Source organism: Theropithecus gelada, chromosome 15 (assembly GCF_003255815.1).
Source record: "Theropithecus gelada isolate Dixy chromosome 15, Tgel_1.0, whole genome shotgun sequence".
NCBI classification, from domain to species: domain Eukaryota; kingdom Metazoa; phylum Chordata; class Mammalia; order Primates; family Cercopithecidae; genus Theropithecus; species Theropithecus gelada.
This window is the reverse complement of record NC_037683.1, coordinates 15,313,062-15,334,668: the sequence shown is the minus strand read 5'-3', so window position 1 is coordinate 15,334,668 and position 21,607 is coordinate 15,313,062. Positions and strand designations below refer to the sequence as shown.

The window sequence follows — 21,607 nt, the reverse complement described above, 5'->3', positions numbered from 1 at the left end:
AAAATGCTTATACACTCTTATGAAAAGGCAGATAAAACTAGATGGAAGTTTTCTTCAAAAGAGAACCAATGCTTCTGGCTTGTCAGTATAAACAAAATATCATGAAAAAATTATGTTCCAGCTGACATAATCAAACTTGCTCAGAAACTATACAAATACACAGGGGAAAATACCTTTTATGACCACCTATTTAAAATGGAGTTACTGGCCGGGCGCGGTGGCTCAAGCCTGTAATCCCAGCACTTTGGGAGGCCGAGACGGGCGGATCACGAGGTCAGGAGATCGAGACCATCCTGGTGAACACGGTGAAACCCCGTCTCTACTAAAAAATACAAAAAAACTAGCCGGGCGAGGTGGCGGGCGCCTGTAGTCCCAGCTACTCCGGAGGCTGAGGCAGGAGAATGGCGGGAACCCGGGAGGCGGAGCTTGCAGTGAGCTGAGATCCGGCCACAGCACTCCAGCCTGGGTGACAGAGCAAGACTCCGTCTCAAAAAAAAAATAAATAAATAAAATAAAATAAAATAAAATGGAGTTACTAAAGAGATCACTTTATTCTTAAATCATAAGCAAGATGATTCAATGCCATCTTCTGTAAGTCAATACAGAAGTGAAAAAATTAAGAGCTATTAGCATTCCATTTACTATCGATTAGGAAAACATTCAATCATTTCTAATAAGGAAAAGATCTGATTCCTTGGAGACATGTTAAGGAAAGTGATCAGAGGTCAGAATAATATCTATTTGAGAAATCATATATCAATTCAGAGGCTTATGGAAAATCACAGATTTGAGGGTCTCCCGTCTAACAGCGATCACGATATATGCTACCCATGGCTACCTTTAAATACAACACTAAAACACTAATTTACATCCCTGTGAAAGTGAATCCATGTAAAAGTTCACTGCAGTCCATTTCTGCAGTGAATAATCAAGAAGGGAAAAAACTAAGGGCCTATTCACAAACTACTAGGATCCTAGAAATACCAGTTTTCAAGTCATTACAGCCAATGTGTATTATTTTTTAAAACCCAAGACTAACAACAAAAGCAGGAATATTCAAAAGGTTACACCAAAACCTTTTGAATATTCCTGCTTTTGTTGTTTAGTGGTACCAAAAAGTTGAAACTATCTGCAAGTGATTTCAAATCTTTACGTGTCTTTTGGTTGGCTTAAAAGCTGGGAATCAATTTCTTTCTTCACCCTCATCTTCAACTACTGGGAAGGAATCGATGTGTCTAGACCAACTAGAGAACTCTGGAGTAATGCCCCTGCAGTACCAATTCAGGGCTTCCCTGGTAGGCAGCAGCTTCTTCACTTGACCCGTCTTTGGCCCCAAGGACTGAAACTGCTCAAGGACTCAGCCCTTGTGAGAGAGGAGGCCAGCGGGCACCAAGAGTGTGGCAGGAAAAGGACTAGGCCAGCAGTGAAGAATTCACCAGCAGGAGACAAAGGGGCAGCCTGCTGCCCAACAATCCTCTACCAGTGTGCAGTGAGGGGAAAAGGGGGTGAACAAAGGGAACAAGGGGCCTAAAAAAGAGGGCAGTGGCTATAATTTCTAAAACATACATAAGTAACTTAAAATTTGGTCCAGAGACCCAAAAAATGCAGCTCTAAGCCACTGAGGGACATAATAAAACAGAGGTTGGGAAAGCCACTAAATCATCTAAGGCTTATTCTTTTTCTTCCAATTGATATGTGGTTTAACACTTATTCTTTAACTACCAAACTTCATACAAAAATTACTCTCATGCCAATCGTTACTATCATGCCCTCTTTCTTGCAGTAATTTGTGCTTCTTGGGAACTACAAAATACCCATGAAAACAAAACCAAAGATTACTTTTCTATCACCTTTTTGTGAAAGACTATATGTCCGAAACCAAAATTTGTAGTATATTCTTCAATTTTTAAAAATACCATTCTTATTCACAGGTGGCAGATGGTTCTTAAATCTTTTCAGTCAACTATATTAATAAGAAATCATAACAAAAAAATTCATATAAAAATATTTTTTATTAACATATACAACATAGAATTGAAAAAAGCATGGGAAAATCAATGAAAAGAAAAAAAAATCAACCTATCTTAACACATTGAAGATAAAGATGACCACGGAATGCCAAAAAGGAGGCCATTCAAACTGCATTATTCCAAATACTGCCTCAATGGAAAGCAACATAAACACCATCAATTAAATTCCTTCAATTGCCCTAAGACTCTCTAAAATGAAATTACCAGGTTTTAACAGAATAACGTTCCAAGATAATACATGCATTATTAGCTACTATGATTCAAGCATACGACTTTTGGTTTCTTTTCATTAAGGCCTCTAACATTTACAAAAAAACAAACTTCATAGGTCTTTAACATTCACCAAAGCAATATAATACATTTTTTGAAAGAAAGGAAGAAAAGCAATGCTTTTTAAAACCAAGTCAACCTATAAAGTTCCATTCAATCAGCTAGAAGATTCAGTCCGATAGTTCATAAAACTACGAAAGCCATTTTGGAAAGATTAACACAAAAACTGCAAATAATTTATTTGAATTTTCTTAAAATGTCTATTTAACACAGGAGGCTGAAATCTTTTTTCACATTGAGTCAATCGCAATGCCATAATGTCACCAAAATATCGACATTGGAAACATCTGAGTTAAAAAGGTCCAAATACAATCTGCTTTTCTCAAGCAACACAACACCCGCCCTACTAACAGTTTCAGCATGGCACATGTACAAAACCTAGCACCCTGCAGTTAAGCAAACCGCCTTTAAATTTTCTGTCTGGCAGCAATCCACTTGCGTGTCTGTATGTTTTTACAAGTACTCTATGTATTTCATTGCGTCAGCTGCATTTCTTTGAGTTTTAAATGGTCTGGGAACATTTTATGAAATGTTCTATATCTTTATATGGAAAATAACATACACTGGAAAACTGCATCGGTCTAATATTTATATATCTATTTCTTTATCCACCATTCAATGCTATAATTGCTTATGTTCCAAAACACCTTCTCACATTCATAAGCTCACCATCAAATGTAGTGTCACCAAACAGCTAACTTTCAACACAAAAATCTGCAGGGAAGAGTACTACCACAGAAGAAAGTAACATAATTTGCTTAGGCAATTGGCAGTAAGAATAGAGTAATCAGCGTATGTCAAGCTTTTTCCCCAAGAATTGTCCCGCTGACAGAAAATTAAGAATCTAGTGGTACATAGCACACCCTTCTTTCCTTATCCTTTTCTCTCAACAACTTTCTTCTACTTTAGGCAATAGATAACTTACAAACTTAAAAAAATCAATGTCATCAACTCCCAGGAAAATACTTTTCAACACGAAAAAAATATTGTATTTAAAAATCTTGCTAATAATACGTACACTCTAATAAAGTCCATGCATCTCTTAACCAAAGAGGCAGGTGGCTCTCAGACAAGGTTTCATATCATGTCATTGTGATGTCACAGCACCATGGCCATCAAAGAGGCTGTCCCCCACAGAAACGTGTGCATCACTTTCACTGAAGCATTTCCATATTTAAACACACACATTTCACAGTATAGGACTCCCAAAAGCACAATCTCACTCAGGCACAGAACATGACCATGCTTAAAAAGCTATGTCTTCACAGCAGGAAAAAACTGATCTCCTAAACAAACATGTCTAACAGTTTTTCTTTTAAGAAAGGCTAATCTGCTTCCACCTCAACAGTCTATGTTTTCCAGTCTTCTCCTATACATACTTTTAAATCTTTAAGATATACCAGATTGCCACAGAATGTTTAATTAATAGAATAAGAGTGTGGGCAAGACTTACTGGAAAGGTGCTATAAATTATTTTACACAGGCTCCAAAAACCCTGAGTTCTGCCTTAGGCTTAAAGTTCCTAGAAAACGTGGTAGACAGATCTTTTACAACAGAAATGCAAAATAATTCATAAAAGTGCTGTGGTTATGTATGAGGGCTCATTTGTACATTGGTAACTCGTATGTGTACACACACACACACACCTTACCAAATTATTTTCCTGTTTCCCTTTGTCATACCAATGACTTCATTTAAAGAGTCATGACATATTTTTAAACTGATTTAAAAATACACCGACTTCATTTTGGTCAAAACACATAACAACTGCATACTAACCAAAAGCCATTATCTCCTATAATAGGACCTCTTCTAGGAAATTTAAGAGAAGCTGCAAATGTAGCAGTTAACACGGGAATCTACACTGCTTTCACTTTTAACATGTTAGGATTTCAAGGCAGAAAACATTACATTTAATGCCCGCTGAATTTACCCAATCATTATCTCTAGCATATTTCAGTCAATAAGAGACAAAATATTGAACATATTTAAAGCTTACAATTACAAAATCTGCCCTTTAAAGAAGTAGGACTTTAACATCAGCTATAAACCATATAATCTCATTGTTCAATTTCATGGAGTTTAAGATACTATCTTCCTCTCCCCACAACCATAAATGTTAATCCAAGCTGTAATCAGATTTAATTTTCCAGATGAGAAGATGGGAATATGCTGCAAACAGGATAACAGTCCACTACACTGCTCTTTCACTAATGACATTTCCAAATTTTATACACTAAAAATGTAGACTTTCAGAAAATAGTCTAAGAAGTTGTATAGTTTGAGAACAAGCTCAAATTCTCCCCTAAATACACTCAGAAATAAGCTTTCTTTTAATCCTCAAAAAGAAAATTTGTTTGTATTACACAAAATTAAAGTTTCTTGATAAGATGACCGCAAACTGGACTGCATTAAATATAGCATTTCAAGGACACTAGTAAACTTACTAAAGCTACAAAAACTCAGCTTCATTTATTTTACATTGTAAAATACCTGACTCATTAGGTTAGCATTTTGTAATAACTAAACATAATTATTCTAGTAAATTATATTGTTTGATTGTTAAAATTTACTTGTTACAAATAATATATTTTTGAAAAGAATGTTTGAAATGTTTTATAGAGTTTAAAAATCACCAGCATGTTTTCCTTTTTTTGACAATGAAACATAAAGGTTTAGGTTGTTTTTCCTTTTAATTTTTTTTTAATTAAAAATCAGTCTTTTCCAAAAAATATTGATTCTAAAATGCAGATCTGACTCTAAAATTTGAAAGACATGCAATTCACAAATTAGAGAAAAAAATCATTTTGAAGTACTATAAATGAACATTTATTTGGATTCCATGTACAAATGAAATTTGTTACTCAAAAAAAATCTATTCTAGGTATAACTTTTTGCTTTAGCACATGAAGGCTGTAAGACATAAAAACTTTAAATCAACCCAATTTTTAACCATGAGTCTAGTCTAGCATTTTCCCCCAACACTGGCATTTAAAATATAATCAAATGCAATTTCACAGCGGCCAGCCTGGTAACATGGGAACAGTTAACCATCAATATCCATAATAAAAACACAAATAACATTATTTAAGGAAAGAGAGCAAAAACCCACCTCAGTATGGCAAGCAATGGAGCCATTCACATGCCAGATTCCTCCTCAGACTAACATATTCTGCCTTTCAGACATATCCTGCTCCGATGTGACTATTTATGCATAAACAGCAGACACTGACCTATTGTTTTCAGTTGTTGAAGTTATGAATGTAGTACAGTTACCAATTAAGTGAATCAACAAGTCCTAAATGCATCAGCTGTTGTACAAATAATGAGTCCATTGACATTATACAGTAAAATCTAGGAGTTTCATCTTTCTTTCCGAAGAATACGGAAGGATTTTAACTAGCAAAAGCCACTACTTACTGATAGTTTGAAATATTTTTCATAACTTCATCTACAAAAGGAATATAAGTCTGATCTTTAACCAAATTTATGCTACGTGAATCCAAAACTCAAACATAAGTGAAATTCCAAAGGGAGCTTTAAAATGCAAAAGGAAGGGTAGGGTATGCTGGAGGCAAAAAAAAATAAAAATAAAAAATAAATAAAAAGGATATGTTCACTTACATTTACCTGTTTCTCTACTGAATATCTTAGTTTTCAACTTTCATTATTACTTAAATTTAAATATTTGGAATTCTTAAAAATTACTTCAAAATTATTGGAAACAATTCCTAAAATCTATCAAGTTGATAGATAATTATAGATGAGGTTTTTTTATGATTATAATCTCAGGCTTCCATGTAATTTCTCTATGAGTTACGATTCATTTTATCCCACTTTTTTGAATGAGTAACCTGAAGTGTCACATTTTTATGCCAGTATGAATAATTACTTTATACTTTGCCTAAACGACAGCTGTGCCCTTTATGTATTACAAATATGACATCACTCCATATGGTCTTCATAAATAGATATATCGTATCTGTCAAATTTGGTGAAAAGAGATAACTTATTTACTCAAATATAAAAAACTATTGATGGAACACCCACTATTTGCCAGGCACCGTGATAGGCATTTTATAGAAAATTTCTGATTTTACCTTCCTGACAAAGCTATGCTATAGAGACTATCAAATCAATTTTATCATAGATAAAGAAAGCAATAGGTTATCACTTGTCCAAAGTTAGAAAATTAGTAGTCACTTGTAGAACAAATGCTCTGCTGTGGCTGACCGTGCTGATCAATAAGCCACAGTCCTCACCCTCCAGGAGTTTACAGTCTAGCCCTAATGGAGAACACAGAGAATTAAACAAGCAAGTACCACGGGGCTTGGTAAGTGTGATACTAGGAATTAGTTAGCACAGGGGCATCTGGCCTTGTCCTAAGGGAGCAGAAAAAGGTTCCACGAAGAAGTAGTAGAGCCGGGGTAGAGTCCGGGACTAAATCAGGGCTCATCCCATGACACACTTCTGAAGCATATACAATATAGTGAATAGGTCTGTTGTGAGGCCAAGTTCCATGTCTTACTTAACTTTGTCTCCTACAAAATGTCTTAACTGTTATAAATACTGAACAAATATTTGGAGTGTAATAGAATTAATAGAACAAAAAAAACTCATTAAACACCCTGTGTCTCCAAGTGGATAAAAGGCCAATTTCCAAACATCCAAATGAAAACAAGCCTTTGAATGCTACAGACTTCCTAAAGATCACACTGGCATGTCGTAAGCACACAATAAATATTAGTTGTTGTTATATTATTAACCCCAATGGAGAAATAAGCAAGCACTATAAATTCGATGACTACAGATGTATAGGTGTGCCTCAAATTGGAAATACATGTGTTCCTGAAATAAACTTTTATAAACCCAATTAAAAATTTCCCATTGCCTTCTACTGCTTACTTAGAAACATTATAACTTTATCAGAAACTGATTTTCTCTACATTGTCAGTAGTTCCAAAATCCTTAAGCTACAGTTTATTTGCCTCCTGGCATCTGTTTTGCTAATGATCTGTAAACATCAAATACACTAGGGACTCTCCCAGATTTACAGAAACCCTGAGGTGAATCTGTATAAATTGAAGGACCGTTCTGCTAATTCTTTTGCTTTCTAAGTTTGCGTACTGGGTTTCAGAAACAGAGTCCCACTAAACATTTTTGCAGTAACAATTATAACACTACCAGCAACCTCTTATTGAATGCTTAGGTATACCAACCATTGCCATAGGTGGCTTCATTTATTATCCTATTTAATCATAATGACTCTTCTAGGTAAGTAGAAGTTCTCTATTTAATAAATAAGAAGAGTGAGGCTCACAATGAACAAATTCACAGAGTTAAGTAACAGAGCTGGGATTCAGCCTGAATCCATCAGGCTCCAAAGAATCCAACACTGGCTTTCCTTTTTGGCTTTATTTATTTACGTCCTCCTGTTGATCTGTCTTCTAGTCATTACTGTGACTCAACAATAAGAATACATCTGGACAAATAACTACAACATGCTGTCATGAAATAGGCCTTAGCAGATTATGAATGAGAGCTTTCCAATTTCTTTATTTATAGTCCTTTGCCAAGTTCAGGATATAAATAAAATGACTCCAAAGTAACTAGCACTCTATTCAACTAGTAAAACAATATTTAAAAGATGAATTCATATGAAAAACTTAGAATGATTTTGAAGGCTAGAGTTATCCTTATCTCATCTATGAAAAAAAATTTGCTAAACAAATAGAGTAAATAAGAACACAGAGAAAATGTCTTCCTACTTAAGAAAACATGTTCCCGAGTACCTCTAAACCACAATGAGAACCCCAGTGCTGGAGTTCCCATTCATACAGGAGAGACAACGCGGACATCTCTGCAGGGGAAGCACATACCCATCAAACAGAGCCTTCCTTATACCAAAACCCTGCCTTCCCCACTCCACCCTGCTTCCAGGGAACAAGCCACTGCTGCCTAGCCCTTATCTGTACCATTAGAGAAGCAGTGCCTATGTCCTTTGAGACTTTTGTTGTTGTAAAATATACACACTATTTACTATTTTGACCATCTTTAAGTACCATGTTGTGACATTAAGTACATTCACATTGTTGTGCCACAATCACCACTATCCATTTCCAGAAATTTCTCATATTCCCCAACAGAAACCTGGAACCCATTAAACACCAACTCTTCATTATCCCCTTCTCCCAGCCCCTGGCAACCACCAATCTACTTTCTGTCTCTATGAATTTGACTACTCTAGTTACCTGATATAAGTGAAATCACTTAGCATAATATCTTCAGGGTTCATTCATGATGTCACATGTGTCAGAATTTCCTTCCTTTTTACAAATGAGTAACATTCCGTTGTATGTAGATATCACATTGTTTATCATTCCATCAATAGACATATGGGTTATTTCCACCTTCTGGCTATTGTGAATAATGCTGCTATGAACATGTGTGTACAAATGTCTATTCAAGTCCTGCTTTCACTTCTTTTGCATATATATCCACAAGTCAAATTACTGTATCATATAATAATTCTACATTAAATTTTTGGGGACCTTTACCATTTTTAATGTTTTAAGACCTTAAGGTAGGAAAGCTATCATAACAGCCTACAATCCTTAGTGCAGACATTAAGACCAACCCAGCCCATTTCATCTCTGTGTCTGAAATATAAATCTCTAGACCTGGCCAGCTTAGTCATTTAACTTTCCCGTAAAACTTGACATGTTCTGTTCACCTTTCTCATCTTCCCACTATCCAAATCTTTCAAAAGATGCACTTGGGCATCACTCATAAATGTGGCCAATTGTATATTCTTATATGAATTAACAGTCAATCATACCAACACTTTTTAAAAATTCAAAAGACAAAGAACTATGTCCTCCATCAAAAGTGCACTGAATTTTTAATGAGGTTGCCACAGGAACAGCAAAACTGGCACACTCATGTCCATGGCTCTCCAACTCACGAAACTAACTTGCTTTGGGCACTCCTGGTCAGCCAAAAGCAAAACGTGCAACCTCTTCTAAGCTCCCTTTACATCTTTATCTTCTTACTGCAACTGAATGCTCGCTTCCTCTGGGGTCCTTTGAAGAGTTGGATGTTTCTTCCCTACCTCTCCTCCCACTGGCCTGGAGGTGGGAGAGACAGCCTCTGTTCATTAGAGTCACTTACAGGCCATTCACCTTCCTTACTCTCCAAAACCCTAGATTTTTACTTCTGGTCACCAGACCATGCCCTCCTCCCTACCACCACCAACACTGCCACAATCACCACTCTGCTTTGTTGTCGCCTACTAATTCCAGGGTTATTCCTCATCCTTGAATCTTGTGGGTCATACTGCATTGCCACTGACTCTACCACCACTCCCACCACAGTCTTCCCCATGTTACTATTCACACAGATGATCCTTCCAAATCCCGGAACTCTTGATTCCTAGGCCACTCCCCCCAACAATCTCACCCTCTACTCCTACGGTCACACCCTAAACTCTACCACTACCAATAACTGAAACCCCTGTAGCAATCGCAAGTTTCAAGCATCTCAGTCTCCAACCATGATCCACTTCCTCTGTTTCCATTCATCCCCTGTAGCACTCTTCCTTCTTCTATCCCACAGGAGCATATACTCTATCCATGTTTCCATTGCCCTTTTTTTTTTTTTTTTGGAAACAGAGTTTCACGCTTCTTGCCCAGGCTGGAGTTCAATGGCACAATCTAGGCTCACCGCAACCTCTGCCTCCCGGGTTCAAGCGATTCTCCTGCCTCAGTCGCCCGAGTAGCTGGGATTACAATCATGTGCCACCACGCCCGGCTAATTTTGTACTTTTAGTAGAGTCGGGGTCTCTCTATGTTGGACAGGCTGGTTTCTAACTCCCAACCTCAGGTGATCCGCCCACCTCAGCCTCCCAAAGTGCTGGGATTACAGGCATGAGCCACCGTGCTCAGCCCTTTTCACTGCCTTTTATCCACCTCAGGTCTACACCATTCTCCTTACATAGCTTAAATTCTATTGTTATAACTGTTCCTTTAAACACATTCTCAACTGACTTGTGCCTCTTTGTCATCCTCTCTTGGCAAACTCCAGTCCTTGTTAAATCCAACTATCCGCCTGCACCCATATAGCTCAGAGGGGGTCCATTTTCATAACTGTTCCATGTCTACTTGGAAACTCTGACACCTTATAGTTTAAGGCATGTGGCTGGACAAAAACACACAGCTATGCTGACTAATCTCACCTTAAATCTGTGGTTATTAACTGTGAGCTTTAATGCAACTCAGTAATTATACCACTTTTTCCTTCATTCACTTTCTCTGTCTCCTGGCGACTATTTTATACTTTCTCCTCTTCCCTCCAACCTCAAACCTTCTCCAACCTCAATTGCCACTCATTCCCTTACTTGCCACTTCCCTGAGAAAACAGAGGAATCAGAAGAGAACTCCCACAAGCCCTATCACCACCTCTATTCTCCCACCACCTCTGCCCCACAGACTCTGCCTTCGTCTTATTACATGTGCCCCTTGCAAAGGTCCTTTGTCCACTTGTGAAGGAGGATCCCATCCACTCTTTCCAACTCAGACAGAGCTCTACCAATCCTCCTGTTTTATTCATTTTACCTCTCTATAGGATCTTTCCCATCAGCATAGAAACATGCTGTTATTTCTACAGATATTTTTTAAAAGGTCAGGCCCACTTTCCAACAGTTACCACCCCATTTTTCTCCTTTTCTTTTTAGCTATATTCTTTGAAACAGTGTCTATACTCACAGTCACCACTTTGTCTCCTGTCTCCTCCTACTCTCGTGGACCCATGACAACCAAGCTTTCATCTCACCACTTCTCCGAAACTACTCACATACCAACAGCCACACCAATGACCTTCTTTCACTGCTAACATCAATTATCAATCTTTAGTCTTGATCTACAAGCACCATTTCGCACCCATGATTGCTTCCTCCTTGATATAGTTTGGCTGTGTCCCCACCCAAATCTCATCTTGAATTGTTAACTCCCACAGTTCCCATGTGTTATGGGAGGAACCCGGAGGAAGGTGATTGATTTACAGGGGTGGGTCTTTCCTGCGCTGTTCTCCTGATAGTGAGTGAGTCTCATGAAATCTCATGGTTTTAAAAATGGGAATTTCTGTGCACAAGCTCTGTCTTTGCCTGCTGCCATCCATGTAATATGTGACTTGTTCCTCCTTGCCTTCTACCATGATTGTGAGGCCTCCCCAGGCATGTGGAACTATAAGTCTCATTAACCTCTTTCTTTTGTAAATTGCCCAGTCTCAGGTGTGTCTTTATCAGTAGTGTGAAAATGGACTAATACACACCTGGAGTCACTTTCTTTCTTCAGGAGGCTTCCAGAGCATCCCACTCTCCTGCCTCACTAGCTTCTGCAGGCTCCTTGTTGATCTCTCCCTATTGAAGAGCCCCAGAACTCAGTCTTTGGACTTGACTTTCTTTCCTTTGCTGGTCCTCTTTCAGTCCCATCACTTCAAATACGCACTATTAACTTTACATTTATTTCTCCAACTCCTATCTCTTCCAATTCCAGACTCATTTATCTAACTGTCTACTCAACATCTCCACTTGACATCTCAAATTTAACATATCCAAAACAGAACTCCTGATCTTTCTCTCACATCCCAGAGCCAATGTATCAGCCACTCCTGCCAACTAAACCTTCAAAATATATTCAGATTCTGACCATTTCACTCCATCTCCACCACTACCACCCTGATTTAAGCCACCATCATTTTCCACCTGGATTAACTACCAACAGCCTCCTAACAGGTCTTCCTGCTTCTGGTTCCAATTTCCTGTAGTCCGTTCTCAAATAGCAGCTAGAGGAATCCTGTAAAACTCAATTCAGGGCCTCCTCTATAACGTCCTCCCTTCACCAGCATACCTCTGCACTCACTTCCTAACTCACCTCTCCTAACTTTGTTCCCACCGTCTGCTTGCTGCTCCTGAAACACACATGCCATGCTTCCACTTCATGGCCTATATCCTGACAATTCACTCTGTCTGATAAAATATCAAGGAATAAGGCATGTGCTATCAGACTTTATTCACAAGTTAGTTTCCCAATGAGGCCTTCCCCAACCACCTTATTTAAATTTATAATTTTCCTATCCTCACCATTCCTCATTCCATTTTCCTGGGTTATGTTTCTCTTCAGTGCATTTCACCATGCAACATACTATATACAGGTTGAGTATCTTCTTTTTTTCAAAATGCTTGGGACTAGAAGTGTTTTTTCAGATGTTTTTCAGATTTTGTAACATTTCATATACATAATGAGATATCTTGGGGATGGGCCCCAAGTCTAAATGCAAAATTTATATTTCATATATACCTTATACACATAGCCTGAAGGTAATTTATACTTTTTTTTTTTTTTTTGAGACAGAGTCTCACTCTGTCACCCAACCTGGAGTGTAATGGCGTGATCTCAGCTCACTGCAACCTCTGCCTCCTGGGTTCAAGCGATTCTTCTGCCTCAGCCTCCCAAGTAGTTGGGATTACAGGCACCCACCGCCATGCCCAGCTAATTTTTGAATTATTAGTAGAGTTGGGATTTCAGCGTGTTGGCCAGGCTGGTCTCGAACTCCTGACCTCAAGTGATCTGCCCACTTCGGCCTCCCAAAGCACTGGGATTACAGGTGGGAGCCACTGCACCGTCCTATATAATATTCTAATAACTGTGTGCATGAAACAAACTTTGTACAATGAACCATCAGAAAGCAAAGATGTCACTGTCTTAGCCACCCATGTGGACAATCTGTGGTTTGGCATCACCACCATTCCCACCTATTAATTTATATGCTACTAATAAGCAATTATTTTCTTGTACCTATTTACATATAAGTACCTAACAGTAAAAAATATGACATACTGGTTTTGGGGGGTTGTTTTTTGTTTCCAGACAGAGTCTAGCTCTATCACCCAGGCTGGAGTGCAGTGGTGCTATCTCTCGTCACTGCAACCTGACCTGAAAGGTTCAAGTGATTCTCCTGCCTTAGCCTCCCAAGTAGCTGGGATTACAAGCACCCGCCACCATGCCTGGCTAATTTTTGTATTTTTAGTAGAGACAGGGTTTCGCCATGTTGGCCACGCTGGTCTCGAACTCCTGACCTCAAGGGATCCGCCCGCCTCAGCCTCCCAAAGTGCTGGGATTATGGCCACCATGCCTGGCCAACATACTGTTTGTTTGTTGCTTTATTGAGACAAAGTCTCACTCTGTCACCCAGGCTGGAGTGCAGTGGCGTGATCTTGGCTCACTGCAACCTCTGCCTCCTGGGTTCAAGCGATTCTCCCGCCTCGGCCTCCCGAGTAGTTAGGATTACAGGTGCCCGTCACTATGCCCAGCTAATTTTTGTATTTTTAGTAGAGATGGGGTGTCACCATGTTGGCCAGGCTGGTCTCGAACTCCTGACCTCAGGTGATCTGCCTGCCTCAGTCTCCCAAGTGCTGGGATTACAGGCGTGAGCCACCATGCCCAGCCCTGACATACTGTTAATAGAGTGAAAAAATAACATGTTCAGAGTAACTTGTGACATCACATCAGCACTCAGAAAGTTTTAGATTTTGGAGCATTTCGGATTTTCAGATTAGGGATGCTTAACCTGTCCTTATTATCTGTTTTCCCCTACTAAATTATATGCTTTATAAAGGCAAGGATCTTTGCTTATTTTGCTCACTACTATATCCCCAGCACCTAGAAAAAAGGCCTAGCAACTGAATGAACAAAAGAAGGAATGAAGGAATAAAGGGAGTAATACCCTTTCTTCTCAAATACCTCTTTTGGCAACATGTATCAAAAGCACTATCAATGTCCACACTCTACACCCTAGTAATTCCGCACCTCAAAATCTATCCGAAGGAAATAGTCTGAAATGTAGGTACTTTTTAAAATTTTTTTCAAGCATCATTGCAAAAATTGAAAGAGTGTTAATAAGTTCAAGTGATGCAATATTTACATCACAATGACGTGGAAATACATCATTGCATTATGAAGAATTAACTCAAAATACAAAGATTTATCATACTGTAATAGCAATTATCATTTTTTAATGTTTTAAATCCAGACTAAAATTAACTCATCAAAATATCTAGCCATGAGTGAGTTGTAGGATTATTGGTGATTTTTTTTGGCCTTATCTTCTGAATTTTCTATATTTTTAATAAGATTCATAAATTTTTTAAATGAACTTTGCAAATAAATATGTTGCTGGGAAATTAGATTTACATTACAACAGTTTATAATGTCCCCATCTGCCTCTTTCAGGAATCCATCCCTGACTACGTCAGCCCACACTTGACTGGTCTCCTCACTAAGCTTCTATAATATTCGCTACTTTGGCAGCATAATAAATGACTAAGCACCGATTATGCACCTAATCATTTCCTATCTTAGATTGTTAATTCTTTCATTTAAGTACTTGTCTCCCCAGTAAGTAAAATAAGCCACTCCAATGACCAGAACCCATGTCTCCTTACCATCTGTGCTCTTCCCACAGATAAAGGCACCAGACTTCAAGCACAGTGCACAGCACAGAGTAGGCTGCCTTCCATACATGCTTGCTGAACTGAATTCTATCTGAATTGCCCTTATTAAATTTCCTGGGGTAGATTAATTCAGGGGCACTTCCAGCCAACTCTCCTTCAAAAGACTACTCTGTGCCTACTCTGTGTCACACACTGTGATAAGCACAGTCCATGTCATGCCACTTAAGCTTCACAACTCTACAACTCTACGAGGTAAGTATTGTTATCCCCAGAAGATCAGGAGAGATGAAATTCCTGGCTCATACTCATACCAATGGTAAATGCAAAAGCTAAGATTCAAACTCAGATTAAACTCTAAAACCTATACTCTTGGCTAGGCACAGTGGCTCACGCCTGTAAACCCAGCACTTTGGGAGGCTGAGGTGGGAGGATCCCTTGAGGTCAGGAGTTCAAGACCAGCCTGCCCAACATGGTGAAACCACGTCTCTACTAAAAACACAAAAATTAGCCAGGCGTGGTGGTGGGCACCTGTAATCCCAACTACTCAGGAGGCTGAGGCAGGAGAATTGCTTGAACTCAGGGGTCAGAGGTTGCAGTGAGCTGAGATCATGCCATTGCACCCCAGCCTAGGTGACAAGAGCAAAACTCCATCTCCAACAACAACAAAAACAAACACCAAAAAACCTATAATCTTTTTATTATTATATTATTATACTTTAAGTTCTAGTGTACATGTGCACAATGTGCAGGTTTGTTACATATGTATACATGTGCCATGTTGGTGTGCTGTATCCATTAACTCGTCATTTACATTAGGTATATCTCCTAATGCTATCCCTCCTCTATGCCCCCTCCCAACAATAGGCCCCGGTGTGTGATGTTCCCCTTCCTGTGTCCATGTGATCTCATTAAAACCTATAATCTTAATCGTTATGCTTACATGGCAGAGGTTATCAGCCTTTAGCATGGATCAAAGTCACCTGATAGGCTTGATCAGTTTCTGTTTCAGTAAGTCTAAAATAGTGTCCAATAATTTGCTTTTTTTTTTTTTTTTTGAGACAGTCTCACTCTGTCACCCAAGCTGGAATGCAGTGGCAGGATCACAGTTCACTGCAGCCTCAACCTCCTGGGCTCAAGCGATCCTCCTGCCTCAGTCTCCCAAGTAGCTGGACCTACAGGCAAATGCCACCATGCCTGGCTAATATTTGTATTTTTTTTTGTAGAGGCAGGGTTTTGCCATGTTGCCCAGGCTGGTCTCAAACACCTGAGATCAAGCAAGCTGCCTGCCTACTTTGCATTTCTAAGAAGTTCCCAGGTGATGTTGATGCTACTGGTCTGGGGGACTATGTTTTGACAATTACTGTTACACAGACTTGTTAAAAAAAAAAAAAAAAAAAAAAACTAGCAATAGGAATCCACTCATCAAAGTTCCTTAGAAAAGGTGAAACATCTTCGACTCCATCCTTCTAGTCTCAGCTCAGGTTCTATAATACTTCCAGTGAAAGTTCTCAAGCCAACCACCCCACACTGGCAGGTTCAGTGCCCCTCCTATGTGTTAACCCTAAGCATTCTGCTGACTGGCTCACTCTATCTCTCTCACAACATTCTGTGGGCCCTCCAGTATCACAAAAGCTGGAAAGCTACAAACTATTTCCCAAAAGCCCCTGCAACTAAGATCCTGGGTATGATTTAGGTTCTGCCAATCAGATCCACCTAATGAGACTTGAAAGCTCAGGGACGTGGGGAGACAGGAGGCAACAGGAGGAACCCATTTTTCTGATACAAACCTAGAAGGAACAGCACAACAGTTTCTATTATCTTCAGCTGGGCCATGACTGATGCGCCCCCTGCATGTTCCTCTGAGTATTTATTTATTTTCCTATCCACTATGCCTAGAACAATATTAGACTCATAGCACACAATCATTTTTAGTAAGTTTTTAGAAAATCACAATAGCCATTATAATATTTAAAAGATTTGGCATGAATCTTAAAATGTTGGACTGGATTCAGCAGACCTAGAGTCTGCCACTATCTGATCTTAAATACATCTCTGAACCTGAATTCTCTCACATATAAACTAAAAATGTTTACTGAGTTTTCTTGACTCTAAAATTCTATCATTCTATGATCTAAAAGCCTGAGACAACTCATTGCTTTGGTAAAATATCAATGCCTGTAAGTATCCTATAAAGGAAAATGGCCCTGAGGAAAAGTACTTCTTTCTGGTTTTCTGTGTAGCCAAAGACTCCGTAAAGTTAACAATCCTCTCACAAAAGAAAGAAAACAATATTAAAGTTCTTTCAATGGAGAAAAATTCTAAATTTAAGCAGCAGTGGCTACTTAAATGTCATTCTATTTATGCTTTCTTAAATTAGGAATTTAGGAAGTGTGAACACTGAAATAAGCATTTCCCAGTAAGAAGTAATTAGCCTGGTAATTGTCCTCAACTAGACCTACACACCTGACATGACAATGAGAATTTCTTTTTTTCTGGTCTTGAGACGGAGTCTTGCTCTGTCGCCCAGGCTGGAGTGCAGTGGCATGATCTCAGATCACTGCAACCTCCACCGGCTGGGTTCTAGCAAATCTCGTGCCTCAGCCTCCAGAGTAGCTGGAATTACAGGCGTGCGCCACCCTGCCCAGCTAATTTCTGTATTTTTACTAGATACGGGGTTTCACCATGTTGGCCAGGCTGGTCTCTAACTTCTGAGCTTGCTCAAGTGATCCGCCTACCTCAGCCTCCTAAAGTGCTGGGATTACAGGCATGAGCCACCACGCCCGGCCGAATCCCTGAACCTTTTTATCCATCTTGCTTGAAGCCTGGACTAAACCCTCTTATACATTCAATCTGCCCTCTCCTAATCACAGCCTCCAAAGTTGAGCACAATTCTCAAAACGATGGAACGCCAGACTCAACACTTTGCCATCTTGAAAGATGCCAAAAAAGGGATGCAAATAGGTGCTTCAGTTTTATAATCCTATAACTCATGTCATTTTTCCCCATAAGACTAGCAAAGGTTAGAAGTGTGGTAAACATCTGGAGACTGAAGGATCTGGGGAAATAAGCAGTCTCCTATAATTGATAACTAAGAGTATGGTTGGATGTAAAGTAATTTGGTACAATTTTCTGCAGCACAAATAGAATGAATTTTAAATTTCCATGCCTTGTAATCCACCAATTTTACTTCTAAGAAAGCATCCACAAAACTCAGGAAGGTCATGGTCTTCTACAAAGAAGTTCATTGCAGTGTTGTTCAAAGCAGTGAAAATACGAAACCACATAAATTTCAATCAATAAGGCAATAGTTAATTAAATTATGATAAATACATACATGAAAATATTATAGTCATTAGGATGGATTTAGGAGGATGTGAAACTGGAATTCTCATACACTGCTAGAGGAACAATAAATTGGTATAGCCACTTTAGGAAACTATTTGACAGTATCTAACAAATTAAACATATATCCACCTTGTGACCCAGCATGTCCACTCTTAGGTATATACCCGAAAGAAATAAGTGCATTTGTTTACCAAAAGACAGGTACAAAACTACTCATTATAGCTTTATTGAAAATAGTAAAACAAAAGTGCTGATCTAAAGAAGGATGAATAAATTGTGCTATATTCATACAGTGGAATACTATATAGCAATTAGAAAGAACACATGCAACAACATGAATAAATCTCACAGACATATTTTTGAATAAAACAAACTAAATGACCCCATTTAAATGAAGTTCAAGAACAACTAAAACTAATATATGGTGATAACAATCACAACAGTAGTTACCTCTCTGGATGCAGGAGGATGGGATAGGATACTGACTAGGAGGGAGAACAAGACAGCCTTCTAGGGTGCCACAAATGATCTCTGTCTGGGTAGGGGTTACACACATGTATACATTCACCAAGGTGTACATTTAAGATTTGTGGGTTTACCTCTTTGCCAAACATCCATCAATATATTTTTAAAATAAAGTGATTTAGAACTATAAATGACATGGAAAGTTGCCCTTTTTAATAATTTGTAACTGGACCTCTGAAATACAGTGATGTGTCACTTAACAATGAGAATGCACCCTGAGAAATGTATCATTAGACAATGCTGTCATTATGTGAATATCATAGAATGTACTTAACAAGCTTAGAATGGTATAATCTACTATACATCTATGCTATATGGTATAGTTAAAGCACCACCTTCCACCCCTGATCCCATTATCCTCCTCCTTCCCTTTCCAGAAGTAACCATTTTTTAAGGTTGGCATGCAGTCTTTCCATCCATACTGTTGTACTTTTAATATATATAAATGCCCCCATTATAAAACAAAGTTGTTTTGTATTTTTAACATTTATATATCTGATATTTTGCAGATAGTATTTTAGCCTATTTTTCCAATTCAAAATTACGTTTTTGAGAATTACTCATGTTGCTTCAAGTAGACTGGATCCATTCCTTTTAATTGCTATAAAATTCTTCTATTCAGGTATATAATTCTTTATTCTATATTAATGTCATAATTTATCCATTTTTCCTTGTTGATGATCATTTTTCAGGATTTTTCAGTTGCAAAAAAATGTTATGAACATTCTTGATTATGTCACTTTGTACACAAATGAGAATTTCACTGCAATATACAGTGAGTGGAATGAGTGGTTGCTAGGACGTGAGCCCCTTCCACTTCACCAGATACTATCAAAGCACATAGAGTTTTTGCCCTTCCATATTCTTATCAATACTGGTACTAGTCGATTTGTTACATTTTCTGCCACTCATGTATAAAATACTATCTCAGGATTTTAATTTATATTTCTTTCATTTTAGTGATAGAATCATAATCTTTTTATATGACTCTTAACTACTTGGATTTATTTTATTATTTCACCTAATATTTTTTGCCTATCGAAAATATTTCTTTCTTTCAAGTACCTTATGTATTCTGGATCCTAAGGCTTGCAAAAATTTTCAATCTAACAACTGTCTTTTTATTTTGTTAATAGTTTTTTTTTTCCATACCAAAGTTTCAAATTTTAGTGTACTCATATCAAGAGTCAAGTCTTTTTCATCATGGTTTGTGGTGTTTCTTTGTGGTTTTTGGAAAGGGTCTCACTCTGTCACTCAGGCTGGAGGGCAGCGGCATGATCATGGTTCACTGCAGCCTCGATCTCCAGACTCAAGGGATCCTCCCACCTCAGCCTCCCCAGTAGCTGGAACCACAGGCACAGGCCACCACGTGCACCTGTGGTCTCAGCCAATTTTTTTGGTTTTCTGTAGAGACAGGGATCTCACTATGTTGTCCAGGCTGGTCTCAAACTCCTGAACTCAAGCAATCTTCCTGCCTCAGCCTCCCAATATGTGGGATTACAGGTGTGAGCCACTGTATCCGGCTTTGTTTGTGCTTTTTTATCTTAGTCAAGAAATCCTTTCCTACCTAAGACTTCTAAAAATATTTTCACATTTTCTATGAACTTCTGTTTTTTAATGTACGTCTTTAGTTGTAACTTATTTGTATCAAGGCTGTGAATAGGACTTTTTTTTTTTCCCCAAATGACCAGTCAATTCTCTCTCAAACAGAAGAACTGCCTAGTGATAATCTTTTTATTCCTAACTCTTAAGCAGCTGGCAAAGCCCTTCTCATTTAAAAAAAAAAAAAAAAAAAAAAAATTGGGGAAAAGGTATACTATTTAATACTTAAATATGACAAGTCATAACTAATGACATTTGGTAGGACAGACCATACCAGAATATACTGAGTTAACTTTACTTAGACCCAAAAAAAAAGACCTGCATTCACCATTATCCAACAGAAAAGCACAATGAATCCAAACAGATACTGGATTGTCTAATAAGTAAAAAAAAAATTAGGCAAAAGTAAAACAGACATTTCTACCAGCTTTTTTAATACTCATACCAAGTTTTAAGAGTTTCATGGAGACACACAAACAAACTTTTTACCTAGCCCTCAAAATTCAGTCTCACATCAGTTTTCCACTCCTTTCCAAAACTTAGATTTAGAAAAGGGCCACTTAGGAAAATGCTTATCTCAATAGTTACAGCATTAAGAAGAGAAATGCCTAGCTGATACTACTGCAATCATCACTAAATTTCATTGTGATATTCTTGCATAAACTAACAAAAATTATTTCACTGATATAAATCCTGTATAACTACTTACAGATTTTTACATAATGTTACATTTACCATAACAATTTACATAATGTAACTAGTATCAAGCAGCTAAATTTGAATTCTTTGTTCTCTTGAAAAAGAACACCATTTTAGGTTAATAATATGTTTCTGAATATGACACTATAAGGTATTCTTAAGAGGGTATGTAACACGGACATTAATAATTTACCAAATAAATTCATTGTGATCACTTCTATTATAAAAATTCATAGGAACTCTTAATAAAAGCGAATGTTAATTTAATATTTTTACCCCTTTGTCATCCAGCCATCTATTAGAACCTAACTTATTGAGAATATCATTTTTAACAGCATTTCTTTGCAAATGTTATACTGTAGCTGCTCTATAATTATCTTTCAGGCTGCAAATTTTCAGCATTCTACATATTTTATAGCATATTTTATATATACTTAAAAATGTAAACTCAATGGTCAAGTAAACAAAAAAGGTACTCTTTAGTTCAAAAAAAATCATTAAGCATAATAAATTCAATTAGACACAGTACGAGGTTTTCCTCAAAGCCATACAATAATAATACAAGTAT

The 21,607-nt window shown here is 38.0% G+C and overlaps 1 protein-coding gene across 6 annotated transcripts in view; it reads right to left on the bottom strand.

Annotated features, from left to right (window-relative positions):
* The window catches only part of DENND1A (DENN domain containing 1A), a 544,396-nt gene that overhangs the window by 408,746 nt on the left and 114,043 nt on the right, over window positions 1–21,607 (bottom strand). The window lies entirely within an intron of this gene.